We start from the raw sequence: 17142 nt of genomic DNA, 5'->3' as shown, positions 1-17142 counted from the left end.
CCCTGTGATACCGTGACTCCCTACGTTGTCGTGATCCCCTGTGATACCGTGACTCCCTACGTTATCGTGATCCCCTGTGATACCGTGACTCCCTACGTTGTCGTGATCCCCTGTGATACCGTGACTCCCTACGTTATCGTGACCCCTGTGATAACGTGACTCCCTACGTTGTCGTGATCCCCTGTGATAACGTGACTCCCTAAGTTCTCGTGATCCCCTGTGATACCTGATGCACCATCAATAACTCTTGAAGACCGGAGGCGAACGATAGGCTTTTATTAGCAGCAAGGGAACACCACACAACATCCTGGAGACTGAGGGAGGAGCAGTGCCTCCAATTGCCTTTATACAGGGGTCTGTGGGAGGAGCCACAGGAGCAGTTAGCAGAGGGACGTGTCCAGACAGGTGTATGTAGTTTACCACATTCACCCCCCCTTTGTTTTAAAAGAGAGTCCCCATGGGGTGAAGTTTCTTACAAGTATATTTACAGGTTAAGTCTATCATGCGGTTGAATCTGTCGCTGCGATCTACGTAGCACCGGTGACGGTAGTTGTGCTGGCTCTGGCTTGACTTAAGGTGCCAGCCCGTTAGGCGTCAGTAATCCCTCATGCATGTGCGACGCGCCTGGTATGGGAGTGTCGTGATGAGTCTGTGTAGGGCTTGGTGTGCACGGTGTCTCGTGGGTATATACATTGGTGGGTATGGGGTTCATAGTCACCGTGGAGTGTTCGGGGTAGGGGTCTGGTGCTCCTGCGGGCGCCAGGTCGCGGATGGAGACCGTGTTCTCCTGCCCATCAGGTAAGACCATGTAGGCATACTGGGCATTCGCATGAAGTAGGTGAACCCTCTCGACCATCGGGGAGTATTTATTGCTCCTCGCATGTTTCCGGAGCAGCACTGGCCCTGGGGATGTCAGCCAAGCTGGGAGGGTGGTCCCAGTGGCAGACTTCCTGGGAAAAGAAAAGAGTCGCTCATGAGGGATGGCATTGGTGGACGTGCATAACAGGGAGCGAATGGAGTGGAGTGCCTCGGGGAGGATCTCCTGCCAGCGAGAGACCGGCAATCCCTTTGACTTAAGGGCTAAGAGTGTGGCCTTCCACACCGTGGCATTCTCCCTCTCCAACTGTCCATTCCCCCGGGGATTATAGCTCGTGGTCCTACTAGTAGCAATACCTCTAGCCAGCAGGTACTGGCGCAGCTCGTCACTCATAAACGAGGACCCTCTATCACTGTGGATATAGCAGGGATATCCGAACAGAGTGAAGAGCTGGCGCAGGTCTTTTATGACGGACGTGGCAGTGGTATCGGGGCAGGGGATGGCAAAAGGGAACTGCGAGTACTCATCGATTATGTTGAGAAATTGCGGTCGGTGGAGGGAAGGGGGCCCTTAAAGTCAACACTCAGTTGCTCAAAGGGGCGGGTGGCCTTGATAAGTTGTGCCTTTTCAGGACGGTAGAAGTGCGGTTTGCACTCAGCGCAGACTTGGCAGTCCCTGGTCATCGTCCTGATGCCCTCAAGGGAGTAAGGCAGGTTCCGGGCTTTCACGAAATGATAAAGTCGGGTGACCCCCGGATGGCAAAGATGTGCATGGAGGGTGTATAGCCGGTCGAGCTGCGCACTGGCACACGCTCCCTGGGATAGGGCATCAGGGGGCTCATTGAGCCTTCCAGGCCGGTACAGGATATCATAGTTGTAGGTGGAGAGTTCCATTCTCCACCGCAAAATTTTATCATTTTTGATTTTGCCCCGCTGTTGTTTGCTGAACATGAACGCAACTGAGCGCTGGTCGGTCAGCAAGGTGAACCTTTTGCTGGCGAGATAGTGCCTCCAGTGCCTAATAGCTTCCACTATGGCCTGGGCTTCTTTCTCCACCGCGGAGTGCCGAATTTCAGGGTCTTGAAGGGTACGAGAAAAGAATGCTACTGGCCTGCCTGCCTGATTGAGGGTAGTAGCCAGCACGAAGTTGGAGGCGTCACTCTCTACTTGGAAAGGAATGGTCTCGTTGCTTTGGCAATGTCCCCTTTAATGCGGCTGAAGGCCGCGCGGGCCTCGGCTGAGAGGGGAAATGCGGTGGACTTGACCAGGGGGTGGGCCTTGTCTGCATAGTGAGGGACCCATTGGGCATTATAGGAAAAGAAGCCCAGGCACCGTCTGAGGGCTCTGAGGGTGGTGGGAAGAGGGAGTTCCAACCGAGGGCGCATACGGTTGGAGTCAGGGCCAATGACCCCGTTCTCCACGACATAGCCAAGGATAGCGAGTTGGGTGGTTCCGAACACACACTTGTCCCTGTTATAGGTAAGGTTAAGAGCTTTGCCCGCTTGGAAAAATTGTTGGAGGTTGGAGTCGTGATCCTGCCAGTCGTGACCACAGATAGTGATGTTATCCAGATATGGGAACGTGGCCTTCAGTTGGCACTGGTCCACCATCCGGTCCATTTCCCTCTGGAAGACAGAGACACCATTTGTGACACCGAAGGGGACGCGCAGGAAGTGATAGAGCCTGCTGCCCGCCTCGAAGGCGATGTAAGGGCGGTCCTCTGGGCGGATGGGGAGCTGATGGTAAGCGGATTTCAGGTCTATGGTCGAGTACACCTTGTACTGAGCTATCTGATTGACCATATCCGCGATGCGGGGTAGGGGGTATGCGTCAAGCTGCGTGAACCTATTGATGGTCTGGCTATAGTCCACGACCATCCTATTTTTCTGCCCTGTCCGAACAACGACCATCTGGGCCCTCCAAGGACTTGTTCTTGCCTCAATGATCCCCTCCCTGAGAAGCCGCTACACCTCCGACTTAATGAAGGCCCTGTCCCCCACACTGTACCTCCTGCTTTTAGTTGCCACAGGTTTACAGTCGGGGGTCAGGTTGGCGAACAGCGGTGGGGGAGGGATCTTGAGGGTGGAGAGGCTGCAAGTGGTGTCCGTAGCGCGGCTGTTGGCATGGTGTTGGGTGGGATGTGTGGGTTGGTGTGTGTGTGTGGGGGCAGTAGCGGGGTATATGATGAAGTCCCACAGAACTGGGGATTTCTGTCAGTGATTGGTGGGAGGGGCCCGTCATACTCCATTGTCACACTTTTTAGGTGTCTCTGGAAGTCCAGCCCCAATAGCACAGGGGCACACAGTTGAGGCACGACCAGTAACGCAAAGTCGCGATATTCTGTGCCCTGCACCACCAGTGCCACTACACAACCCCCCCCGATGTCTGTGTAATGCGATCCAGAAGCCATGGTGACCCTCTGGCTTACCGGCCGTGTCACGAGTCCACAGCATTGCACCGTGTCTAGGTGTCGCTAAACAATGTCTTGTGTAGACGGTGTTCGCCGGCTGCAGGTACTATCTTTTGAGGGCATCCAGTGCCCCTTGGTAGGTCGGCAGGTCCCTGATTAGGGAGTATACCCGCGGACTGACTCTGGAGAGGAGACGGGAGGTGAACGATAGGCTTTTATTAGCTGCAAGAGCCCACCACACAACATCCTGGAGACTGAGGGAGGAGCAGTGCCTCCAATCACCTTTATACAGGGGTCTGTGGGAGGAGCCACAGGAGCAGTCAGCAGAGGGGCGTGTCCAGACAGGTATATGTAGTTCACCACAATGCCGTGACTCCCTACGTTATCGTGATCCCCTGTGATACCGTGACTCCCTATGCAGTCGTGATCCCCTGTGATACCGTGACTCACTATGTTATCGTGACCCCCTGTGATACTGTGACTCCCTACGTTATCGTGATCCCCTGTGATACGGTGACTCCCTATGCAGTCGTGATCCCCTGTGATACCGTGACTCCCTACGTTATCGTGATCCCCTGTGATACCGTGACTCCCTACGTTGTCGTGATCCCCTGTGATACCGTGACTCCCTACGTTGTCGTGACCCCTGTGATACCGTGACTCCCTACGTTGTCGTGATCCCCTGTGATACCGTGACTCCCTACGTTATCGTGATCCCCTGTGATACCGTGACTCACTATGTTATCGTGACCCCCTGTGATACCGTGACTCCCTACGTTATCGTGATCCCCTGTGATACCGTGACTCCCTACGTTGTCGTGATCCCCTGTGATACCGTGACTCCCTACGTTGTCGGGATCCCCTGTGATACCGTGACACCCTACGTTATCGTGATCCCCTGTGATACCGTGACTCCCTACGTTATCGTGATCCCCTGTGATACCGTGACTCCCTACGTTGTCGGGATCCCCTGTGATACCGTGACACCCTACGTTATCGTGATCCCCTGTGATACCGTGACTCCCTACGTTATCGTGATCCCCTGTGATACCGTGACTCCCTACGCTGTCGTGATCCCCTGTGATACCGTGACACCCTACGTTGTCATGATCCCCTGTGATACCGTGACTCCCTACGTTATCGTGATCCCCTGTGATACCGTGACTCCCTACGTTATCGTGATCCCCTGTGATACCGTGACTCCCTATGCAGTTGTGATCCCCTGTGATACCGTGACTCGCTACGCTGTCGTGATCCCCTGTGATACCGTGACTCCCTACGTTGTCGTGACCCCCTGTGATACCGTGACTCCCTACGTTGTCGTGATCCCCTGTGATACCGTGACTCCCTACGTTGTCGTGACCCCCTGTGATACCGTGACTCCCTACGCTGTCGTGACCCCCCTGTGATACCGTGACTCCCTACGTTATCGTGATCCCCAGTGATACCGTGACTCCCTACGTTATCGTGACCCCTGTGATACCGTGACTCCCTACGTTGTCGTGATCCCCTGTGATACCGTGACTCCCTACGTTATCGTGATCCCCAGTGATACCGTGACTCCCTACGTTGTCGTGATACCCAGTGATACCGTGACTCCCTACGTTGGCGTGATCCCCTGTGATACCGTGACTCCCTACGTTATCGTGATCCCCCGTGATACCGTGACTCCCTACGTTGTCGTGATCCCCCGTGATACCGTGACTCCCTACGTTGTCGTGATCCCCCGTGATACCGTGACTCCCTACGTTGTCGTGATCCCCCGTGATACCGTGACTCCCTACGTTATCGTGATCCCCCGTGATACCGTGACTCCCTACGCTGTCGTGACCCCCCGTGATACCGTGACTCCCTACGTTGTCGTGATCCCCTGTGATACCGTGGCACCCTACGTTCTCGTGATACCCAGTGATACCGTTGCACCCTACGTTGTCGTGATCCCCTGTGATACCGTGACTCCCCAAGTTTTCATGATCCCCTGTGATACCGTGACTCCCTACGTTATCGTGATCCCCTGTGATACCGTGACTCCCCATGTTGTCGTGATCCCCTGTGATACCGTGACTCCCTACGTTGTCGTGATCCCCTGTGATACCGTGGCTCCCTACGTTATCATGATCCCCTGTGATACCGTGACTCCCTACGTTATCGTGATCCCCTGTGATACCGTGACTCCCCATGTTGTCGTGATCCCCTGTGATACCGTGACTCCCTACGTTGTCGTGATCCCCTGTGATACCGTGGCTCCCTACGTTGTCGTGATCCCCTGTGATACCGTGACTCCCTACGTTCTCGTGATCCCCTGTGACACCGTGACTCCCTACGTTGTCGTGATCCCCCGTGATACCGTGACTCCCTACGTTGTCGTGATCCCCCGTGATACCGTGACTCCCTACGTTATCGTGATCCCCCGTGATACCGTGACTCCCTACGTTATCGTGATCCCCCGTGATACCGTGACTCCCTACGTTATCGTGATCCCCTGTGATACCGTGACTCCCTACGCTGTCGTGACCCCCCGTGATACCGTGACTCCCTACGTTGTCGTGATCCCCCGTGATACCGTGACTCCCTACGTTATCGTGATCCCCCGTGATACCGTGACTCCATACGTTATCGTGATCCCCGTGATACCGTGACTCCCTACGTTATCGTGATCCCCTGTGATACTGTGACTCCCTACGCTGTCGTGACCCCCTGTGATACCGTGACTCCCTACGCTGTCGTGATCCCCTGTGATACCGTGACTCCCTACGTTATCGTGACCCCCCTGTGATACCGTGACTCCCTACGTTATCGTGATCCCCAGTGATACCGTGACTCCCTACGTTATCGTGATCCACAGTGATACCGTGACTCCCTACGTTATCGTGACCCCAGTGATACCGTGACTCCCTACGTTGTCGTGATCCCCTGTGATACCGTGACTCCCTACGTTATCGTGATCCCCAGTGATACCGTGACTCCCTACGTTGTCGTGATACCCAGTGATACCGTGACTCCCCACGTTGTCGTGATCCCCTGTGATACCGTGACTCCCTACGTTGTCGTGATCCCCTGTGATACCGTGACTCCCCACGTTGTCGTGATCCCCTGTGATACCGTGACTCCCTACGTTGTCGTGATCCCCTGTGATACCGTGACTCCCTACGTTATCGTGATCCCCAGTGATACCGTGACTCCCTACGTTATCGTGATCCCCTGTGATACCGTGACTCCCTACGTTATCGTGATCCCCTGTGATACCGTGACTCCCTACGTTGTCGTGATCCCCTGTGATACCGTGACTCCCTACGTTATCGTGATCCCCCGTGATACCGTGACTCCCTACGTTGTCGTGATCCCCTGTGATACCGTGACTCCCTACGTTGTCGTGACCCCCTGTGCTACCGTGACTCGCTACGCTGTCGTGATCCCCTGTGATACCGTGACTCCCTACGTTGTCGTGATCCCTGTGATACCGTGACTCCCTACGTTGTCGTGATCCCCTGTGATACCGTGACTCCCTACGTTATCGTGATCCCCTGTGATACCGTGACTCCCTACGTTGTCGTGATACCCAGTGATACCGTGACTCCCTACGTTGGCGTGATCCCCTGTGATACCGTGACTCCCTACGTTATCGTGATCCCCCGTGATACCGTGACTCCCTACGTTGTCGTGATCCCCCGTGATACCGTGACTCCCTACGTTGTCGTGATCCCCCGTGATACCGTGACTCCCTACGTTGTCGTGATCCCCCTGTGATACCGTTACTCCCTACGTTGTCGTGATCCCCCGTGATACCGTGACTCCCTACGTTGTCGTGATCCCCCGTGATACCGTGACTCCCTACGTTGTCGTGATCCCCCGTGATACCGTGACTCCCTACGTTATCGTGATCCCCCGTGATACCGTGACTCCCTACGCTGTCGTGACCCCCCGTGATACCGTGACTCCCTACGTTGTCGTGATCCCCTGTGATACCGTGGCACCCTACGTTCTCGTGATACCCAGTGATACCGTTGCACCCTACGTTGTCGTGATCCCCTGTGATACCGTGACTCCCCAAGTTTTCATGATCCCCTGTGATACCGTGACTCCCTACGTTATCGTGATCCCCTGTGATACCGTGACTCCCCATGTTGTCGTGATCCCCTGTGATACCGTGACTCCCTACGTTGTCATGATCCCCTGTGATACCGTGGCTCCCTACGTTATCGTGATCCCCTGTGATACCGTGACTCCCTACGTTATCGTGATCCCCTGTGATACCGTGACTCCCCATGTTGTCGTGATCCCCTGTGATACCGTGACTCCCTACGTTGTCGTGATCCCCTGTGATACCGTGGCTCCCTACGTTGTCGTGATCCCCTGTGATACCGTGACTCCCTACGTTCTCGTGATCCCCTGTGACACCGTGACTCCCTACGTTTTTCGTGATCCCCTGTGATACCGTGACTCCCTACGTTGTCGTGATCCCCCGTGATACCGTGACTCCCTACGTTGTCGTGATCCCCCGTGATACCGTGACTCCCTACGTTATCGTGATCCCCCGTGATACCGTGACTCCCTACGTTATCGTGATCCCCCGTGATACCGTGACTCCCTACGTTATCGTGATCCCCTGTGATACCGTGACTCCCTACGCTGTCGTGACCCCCCGTGATACCGTGACTCCCTACGTTGTCGTGATCCCCCGTGATACCGTGACTCCCTACGTTATCGTGATCCCCCGTGATACCGTGACTCCATACGTTATCGTGATCCCCGTGATACCGTGACTCCCTACGTTATCGTGATCCCCTGTGATACTGTGACTCCCTACGCTGTCGTGACCCCCTGTGATACCGTGACTCCCTACGCTGTCGTGATCCCCTGTGATACCGTGACTCCCTACGTTATCGTGACCCCCCTGTGATACCGTGACTCCCTACGTTATCGTGATCCCCAGTGATACCGTGACTCCCTACGTTATCGTGATCCACAGTGATACCGTGACTCCCTACGTTATCGTGACCCCAGTGATACCGTGACTCCCTACGTTGTCGTGATCCCCTGTGATACCGTGACTCCCTACGTTATCGTGATCCCCAGTGATACCGTGACTCCCTACGTTGTCGTGATACCCAGTGATACCGTGACTCCCCACGTTGTCGTGATCCCCTGTGATACCGTGACTCCCTACGTTGTCGTGATCCCCTGTGATACCGTGACTCCCCACGTTGTCGTGTTCCCCTGTGATACCGTGACTCCCCATGTTGTCGTGATCCCCTGTGATACCGTGACTCCCTACGTTATCGTGATCCCCAGTGATACCGTGACTCCCTACGTTATCGTGATCCCCTGTGATACCGTGACTCCCTACGTTATCGTGATCCCCTGTGATACCGTGACTCCCTACGTTGTCGTGATCCCCTGTGATACCGTGACTCCCTACGTTATCGTGATCCCCCGTGATACCGTGACTCCCTACGTTGTCGTGATCCCCTGTGATACCGTGACTCCCTACGTTGTCGTGACCCCCTGTGATACCGTGACTCGCTACGCTGTCGTGATCCCCTGTGATACCGTGACTCCCTACGTTGTCGTGATCCCCTGTGATACCTTGACTCCCTACGTTATCGTGATCCCCCGTGATACCGTGACTCCCTACGTTATCGTGATCCCCTGTGATACTGTGACTCCCTACGCTGTCGTGACCCCCTGTGATACCGTGACTCCCTACGTTGTCGTGATCCCCTGTGATACCGTGACTCCCTACGTTATCGTGATCCCCTGTGATACCGTGACTCCCTACGTTGTCGTGATCCCCTGTGATACCGTGACTCCCTACGTTCTCGTGATCCCCTGTGACACCGTGACTCCCTACGTTTTTCGTGATCCCCCGTGATACCGTGACTCCCTACGTTGTCGTGATCCCCCGTGATACCGTGACTCCCTACGTTGTCGTGATCCCCCGTGATACCGTGACTCCCTACGTTATCGTGATCCCCCGTGATACCGTGACTCCCTACGTTATCGTGATCCCCCGTGATACCGTGACTCCCTACGTTATCGTGATCCCCTGTGATACCGTGACTCCCTACGCTGTCGTGACCCCCCGTGATACCGTGACTCCCTACGTTGTCGTGATCCCCCGTGATACCGTGACTCCCTACGTTATCGTGATCCCCCGTGATACCGTGACTCCATACGTTATCGTGATCCCCGTGATACCGTGACTCCCTACGTTATCGTGATCCCCTGTGATACTGTGACTCCCTACGCTGTCGTGACCCCCTGTGATACCGTGACTCCCTACGCTGTCGTGATCCCCTGTGATACCGTGACTCCCTACGTTATCGTGACCCCCCTGTGATACCGTGACTCCCTACGTTATCGTGATCCCCAGTGATACCGTGACTCCCTACGTTATCGTGATCCACAGTGATACCGTGACTCCCTACGTTATCGTGACCCCAGTGATACCGTGACTCCCTACGTTGTCGTGATCCCCTGTGATACCGTGACTCCCTACGTTATCGTGATCCCCAGTGATACCGTGACTCCCTACGTTGTCGTGATACCCAGTGATACCGTGACTCCCCACGTTGTCGTGATCCCCTGTGATACCGTGACTCCCTACGTTGTCGTGATCCCCTGTGATACCGTGACTCCCCACGTTGTCGTGATCCCCTGTGATACCGTGACTCCCTACGTTGTCGTGATCCCCTGTGATACCGTGACTCCCTACGTTATCGTGATCCCCAGTGATACCGTGACTCCCTACGTTATCGTGATCCCCTGTGATACCGTGACTCCCTACGTTATCGTGATCCCCTGTGATACCGTGACTCCCTACGTTGTCGTGATCCCCTGTGATACCGTGACTCCCTACGTTATCGTGATCCCCCGTGATACCGTGACTCCCTACGTTGTCGTGATCCCCTGTGATACCGTGACTCCCTACGTTGTCGTGACCCCCTGTGATACCGTGACTCGCTACGCTGTCGTGATCCCCTGTGATACCGTGACTCCCTACGTTGTCGTGATCCCCTGTGATACCGTGACTCCCTACGTTATCGTGATCCCCCGTGATACCGTGACTCCCTACGTTATCGTGATCCCCTGTGATACTGTGACTCCCTACGCTGTCGTGACCCCCTGTGATACCGTGACTCCCTACGTTGTCGTGATCCCCTGTGATACCGTGACTCCCTACGTTATCGTGATCCCCCGTGATACCGTGACTCCCTACGTTATCGTGATCCCCCGTGATACCGTGACTCCCTACGTTGTCGTGATCCCCCGTGATACTGTGACTCCCTACGCTGTCGTGACCCCCTGTGATACCGTGACTCCCTACGCTGTCGTGATCCCCTGTGATACCGTGACTCCCTACGTTATCGTGATCCCCTGTGATACCGTGACTCCCTACGTTATCGTGATCCCCTGTGATACCGTGACTCCCTACGTTGTCGTGATCCCCTGTGATACAGTGACTCCCTACGTTATCGTGATCCCCCGTGATACCGTGACTCCCTACGTTGTCGTGATCCCCTGTGATACCGTGACTCCCTACGTTGTCGTGACCCCCTGTGATACCGTGACTCGCTACGCTGTCGTGATCCCCTGTGATACCGTGACTCCCTACGTTGTCGTGATCCCCCGTGATACCGTGACTCCCTACGTTATCGTGATCCCCCGTGATACCGTGACTCCCTACGTTATCGTGATCCCCTGTGATACTGTGACTCCCTACGCTGTCGTGACCCCCTGTGATACCGTGACTCCCTACGCTGTCGTGATCCCCTGTGATACCGTGACTCCCTACGTTATCGTGACCCCCCTGTGATACCGTGACTCCCTACGTTATCGTGATCCACAGTGATACCGTGACTCCCTACGTTATCGTGACCCCTGTGATACCGTGACTCCCTACGTTGTCGTGATCCCCTGTGATACCGTGACTCCCTACGTTATCGTGATCCCCAGTGATACCGTGACTCCCTACGTTGTCGTGATACCCAGTGATACCGTGACTCCCTATGTTGTCGTGATCCCCTGTGATACCGTGACTCCCTACGTTGTCGTGATCCCCTGTGATACCGTGACTCCCTACGTTATCGTGATCCCCAGTGATACCGTGACTCCCTACGTTATCGTGATCCCCTGTGATACCGTGACTCCCTACGTTATCGTGATCCCCTGTGATACCGTGACTCCCTACGTTGTCGTGATCCCCTGTGATACCGTGACTCCCTACGTTATCGTGATCCCCCGTGATACCGTGACTCCCTACGTTGTCGTGATCCCCCGTGATACCGTGACTCCCTACGTTATCGTGATCCCCCGTGATACCGTGACTCCCTACGTTGTCGTGATCCCCTGTGATACCGTGACTTCCTACGTTATCGTGATCCCCTGTGATACCGTGACTCCCAACGTTATCGTGATCCCCTGTGATACTGTGACTCCCTACGCTGTCGTGACCCCCTGTGATACCGTGACTCCCTATGTTGTCGTGATCCCCTGTGATACCGTGGCACCCTACGTTCTCGTGATACCCAGTGATACCGTTGCAGCCTACGTTATCGTGATCCCCTGTGATACCGTGACTCCCTACGTTGTCGTGATACCCAGTGATACCGTGACTCCCCACGTTGTCGTGATCCCCTGTGATACCGTGACTCCCTACGTTGTCGTGATCCCCTGTGATACCGTGACTCCCCACGTTGTCGTGATCCCCTGTGATACCGTGACTCCCTACGTTGTCGTGTTCCCCTGTGATACCGTGACTCCCTACGTTATCGTGATCCCCAGTGATACCGTGACTCCCTACGTTATCGTGATCCCCTGTGATACCGTGACTCCCTACGTTATCGTGATCCCCTGTGATACCGTGACTCCCTACGTTGTCGTGATCCCCTGTGATACCGTGACTCCCTACGTTATCGTGATCCCCCGTGATACCGTGACTCCCTACGTTGTCGTGATCCCCTGTGATACCGTGACTCCCTACGTTGTCGTGACCCCCTGTGATACCGTGACTCGCTACGCTGTCGTGATCCCCTGTGATACCGTGACTCCCTACGTTGTCGTGATCCCCTGTGATACCGTGACTCCCTACGTTATCGTGATCCCCCGTGATACCGTGACTCCCTACGTTATCGTGATCCCCTGTGATACTGTGACTCCCTACGCTGTCGTGACCCCCTGTGATACCGTGACTCCCTACGTTGTCGTGATCCCCCGTGATACCGTGACTCCCTACGTTATCGTGATCCCCCGTGATACCGTGACTCCCTACGTTATCGTGATCCCCCGTGATACCGTGACTCCCTACGTTGTCGTGATCCCCTGTGATACTGTGACTCCCTACGCTGTCGTGACCCCCTGTGATACCGTGTCTCCCTACGCTGTCGTGATCCCCTGTGATACCGTGACTCCCTACGTTATCGTGATCCCCTGTGATACCGTGACTCCCTACGTTATCGTGATCCCCTGTGATACCGTGACTCCCTACGTTGTCGTGATCCCCTGTGATACCGTGACTCCCTACGTTATCGTGATCCCCCGTGATACCGTGACTCCCTACGTTGTCGTGATCCCCTGTGATACCGTGACTCCCTACGTTGTCGTGACCCCCTGTGATACCGTGACTCGCTACGCTGTCGTGATCCCCTGTGATACCGTGACTCCCTACGTTGTCGTGATCCCCCGTGATACCGTGACTCCCTACGTTATCGTGATCCCCCGTGATACCGTGACTCCCTACGTTATCGTGATCCCCTGTGATACTGTGACTCCCTACGCTGTCATGACCCCCTGTGATACCGTGACTCCCTACGCTGTCGTGATCCCCTGTGATACCGTGACTCCCTACGTTATCGTGACCCCCCTGTGATACCGTGACTCCCTACGTTATCGTGATCCACAGTGATACCGTGACTCCCTACGTTATCGTGACCCCTGTGATACCGTGACTCCCTACGTTGTCGTGATCCCCTGTGATACCGTGACTCCCTACGTTATCGTGATCCCCAGTGATACCGTGACTCCCTACGTTGTCGTGATACCCAGTGATACCGTGACTCCCTACGTTGTCGTGATCCCCTGTGATACCGTGACTCCCTACGTTATCGTGATCCCCTGTGATACTGTGACTCCCTACGCTGTCGTGACCCCCTGTGATACCGTGACTCCCTATGTTGTCGTGATCCCCTGTGATACCGTGGCACCCTACGTTCTCGTGATACCCAGTGATACCGTTGCAGCCTACGTTATCGTGATCCCCTGTGATACCGTGACTCCCTACGTTGTCGTGATCCCCTGTGATACCGTGACTCCCTACGTTATCGTGATCCCCCGTGATACCGTGACTCCCTACGTTATCGTGATCCCCTGTGATACCATGACTCCCTACGTTATCGTGATCCCCTGTGGTACCGTGACTCCCCATGTTGTTGTGATCCCCTGTGATACCGTGACTCCCTACGTTGTCGTGATCCCCTGTGATACCGTGGCTCCCTACGTTATCGTGATCCCCTGTGATACCGTGACTCCCTATGTTGTCGTGATCCCCTGTGATACCGTGACTCCCAACGTTATCGTGATCCCCTGTGATACTGTGACTCCCTACGCTGTCGTGACCCCCTGTGATACCGTGACTCCCTACGTTGTCGTGATCCCCTGTGATACCGTGGCTCCCTATGTTGTCGTGATCCCCTGTGATACCGTGACTCCCTACGTTGTCGTGATCCCCCGTGATACCGTGACTCCCTACGTTGTCGTGATCCCCCGTGATACCGTGACTCCCTACGTTATCGTGATCCCCCGTGATACCGTGACTCCCTACGTTATCGTGATCCCCCGTGATACCGTGACTCCCTACGTTATCGTGATCCCCTGTGATACCGTGACTCCCTACGCTGTCGTGACCCCCCGTGATACCGTGACTCCCTACGTTGTCGTGATCCCCCGTGATACCGTGACTCCCTACGTTATCGTGATCCCCCGTGATACCGTGACTCCATACGTTATCGTGATCCCCGTGATACCGTGACTCCCTACGTTATCGTGATCCCCTGTGATACTGTGACTCCCTACGCTGTCGTGACCCCCTGTGATACCGTGACTCCCTACGCTGTCGTGATCCCCTGTGATACCGTGACTCCCTACGTTATCGTGACCCCCCTGTGATACCGTGACTCCCTACGTTATCGTGATCCCCAGTGATACCGTGACTCCCTACGTTATCGTGATCCACAGTGATACCGTGACTCCCTACGTTATCGTGACCCCAGTGATACCGTGACTCCCTACGTTGTCGTGATCCCCTGTGATACCGTGACTCCCTACGTTATCGTGATCCCCAGTGATACCGTGACTCCCTACGTTGTCGTGATACCCAGTGATACCGTGACTCCCCACGTTGTCGTGATCCCCTGTGATACCGTGACTCCCTACGTTGTCGTGATCCCCTGTGATACCGTGACTCCCCACGTTGTCGTGATCCCCTGTGATACCGTGACTCCCTACGTTGTCGTGTTCCCCTGTGATACCGTGACTCCCTACGTTATCGTGATCCCCAGTGATACCGTGACTCCCTACGTTATCGTGATCCCCTGTGATACCGTGACTCCCTACGTTATCGTGATCCCCTGTGATACCGTGACTCCCTACGTTGTCGTGATCCCCTGTGATACCGTGACTCCCTACGTTATCGTGATCCCCCGTGATACCGTGACTCCCTACGTTATCGTGATCCCCTGTGATACCGTGACTCCCTACGTTGTCGTGATCCCCTGTGATACCGTGACTCCCTACGTTATCGTGATCCCCCGTGATACCGTGACTCCCTACGTTGTCGTGATCCCCTGTGATACCGTGACTCCCTACGTTGTCGTGACCCCCTGTGATACCGTGACTCGCTACGCTGTCGTGATCCCCTGTGATACCGTGACTCCCTACGTTGTCGTGATCCCCTGTGATACCGTGACTCCCTACGTTATCGTGATCCCCCGTGATACCGTGACTCCCTACGTTATCGTGATCCCCTGTGATACTGTGACTCCCTACGCTGTCGTGACCCCCTGTGATACCGTGACTCCCTACGTTGTCGTGATCCCCCGTGATACCGTGACTCCCTACGTTATCGTGATCCCCCGTGATACCGTGACTCCCTACGTTATCGTGATCCCCCGTGATACCGTGACTCCCTACGTTGTCGTGATCCCCTGTGATACTGTGACTCCCTACGCTGTCGTGACCCCCTGTGATACCGTGACTCCCTATGTTGTCGTGATCCCCTGTGATACCGTGGCACCCTACGTTCTCGTGATACCCAGTGATACCGTTGCAGCCTACGTTGTCGTGATCCCCTGTGATACCGTGACTCCCTACGTTGTCGTGACCCCCTGTGATACCGTGACTCGCTACGCTGTCGTGATCCCCTGTGATACCGTGACTCCCTACGTTGTCGTGATCCCCCGTGATACCGTGACTCCCTACGTTATCGTGATCCCCCGTGATACCGTGACTCCCTACGTTATCGTGATCCCCTGTGATACTGTGACTCCCTACGCTGTCGTGACCCCCTGTGATACCGTGACTCCCTACGCTGTCGTGATCCCCTGTGATACCGTGACTCCCTACGTTATCGTGACCCCCCTGTGATACCGTGACTCCCTACGTTATCGTGATCCACAGTGATACCGTGACTCCCTACGTTATCGTGACCCCTGTGATACCGTGACTCCCTACGTTGTCGTGATCCCCTGTGATACCGTGACTCCCTACGTTATCGTGATCCCCAGTGATACCGTGACTCCCTACGTTGTCGTGATACCCAGTGATACCGTGACTCCCTACGTTGTCGTGATCCCCTGTGATACCGTGACTCCCTACGTTGTCGTGATCCCCTGTGATACCGTGACTCCCTACGTTATCGTGATCCCCAGTGATACCGTGACTCCCTACGTTATCGTGATCCCCTGTGATACCGTGACTCCCTACGTTATCGTGATCCCCTGTGATACCGTGACTCCCTACGTTATCGTGATCCCCCGTGATACCGTGACTCCCTACGTTGTCGTGATCCCCCGTGATACCGTGACTCCCTACGTTATCGTGATCCCCCGTGATACCGTGACTCCCTACGTTGTCGTGATCCCCTGTGATACCGTGACTTCCTACGTTATCGTGATCCCCTGTGATACCGTGACTCCCAACGTTATCGTGATCCCCTGTGATACTGTGACTCCCTACGCTGTCGTGACCCCCTGTGATACCGTGACTCCCTATGTTGTCGTGATCCCCTGTGATACCGTGGCACCCTACGTTCTCGTGATACCCAGTGATACCGTTGCAGCCTACGTTATCGTGATCCCCTGTGATACCGTGACTCCCTACGTTGTCGTGATCCCCTGTGATACCGTGACTCCCTACGTTATCGTGATCCCCCGTGATACCGTGACTCCCTACGTTATCGTGATCCCCTGTGATACCATGACTCCCTACGTTATCGTGATCCCCTGTGGTACCGTGACTCCCCATGTTGTTGTGATCCCCTGTGATACCGTGACTCCCTACGTTGTCGTGATCCCCTGTGATACCGTGGCTCCCTACGTTATCGTGATCCCCTGTGATACCGTGACTCCCTATGTTGTCGTGATCCCCTGTGATACCGTGACTCCCAACGTTATCGTGATCCCCTGTGATACTGTGACTCCCTACGCTGTCGTGACCCCCTGTGATACCGTGACTCCCTATGTTGTCGTGATCCCCTGTGATACCGTGGCACCCTACGTTCTCGTGATACCCAGTGATACCGTTGCAGCCTACGTTGTCGTGATCCCCTGTGATACCGTGACTCCCCATGTTGTCGTGATCCCCTGTGATACCGTGACTCCCTACGTTGTCGTGATCCCCTGTGATACCGTGGCTCCCTATGT

This window comes from Hemitrygon akajei, chromosome 7, assembly GCF_048418815.1.
Source record: "Hemitrygon akajei chromosome 7, sHemAka1.3, whole genome shotgun sequence".
In the NCBI taxonomy this organism is placed as follows: domain Eukaryota; kingdom Metazoa; phylum Chordata; class Chondrichthyes; order Myliobatiformes; family Dasyatidae; genus Hemitrygon; species Hemitrygon akajei.
This window is presented reverse-complemented; position numbering follows the sequence as displayed.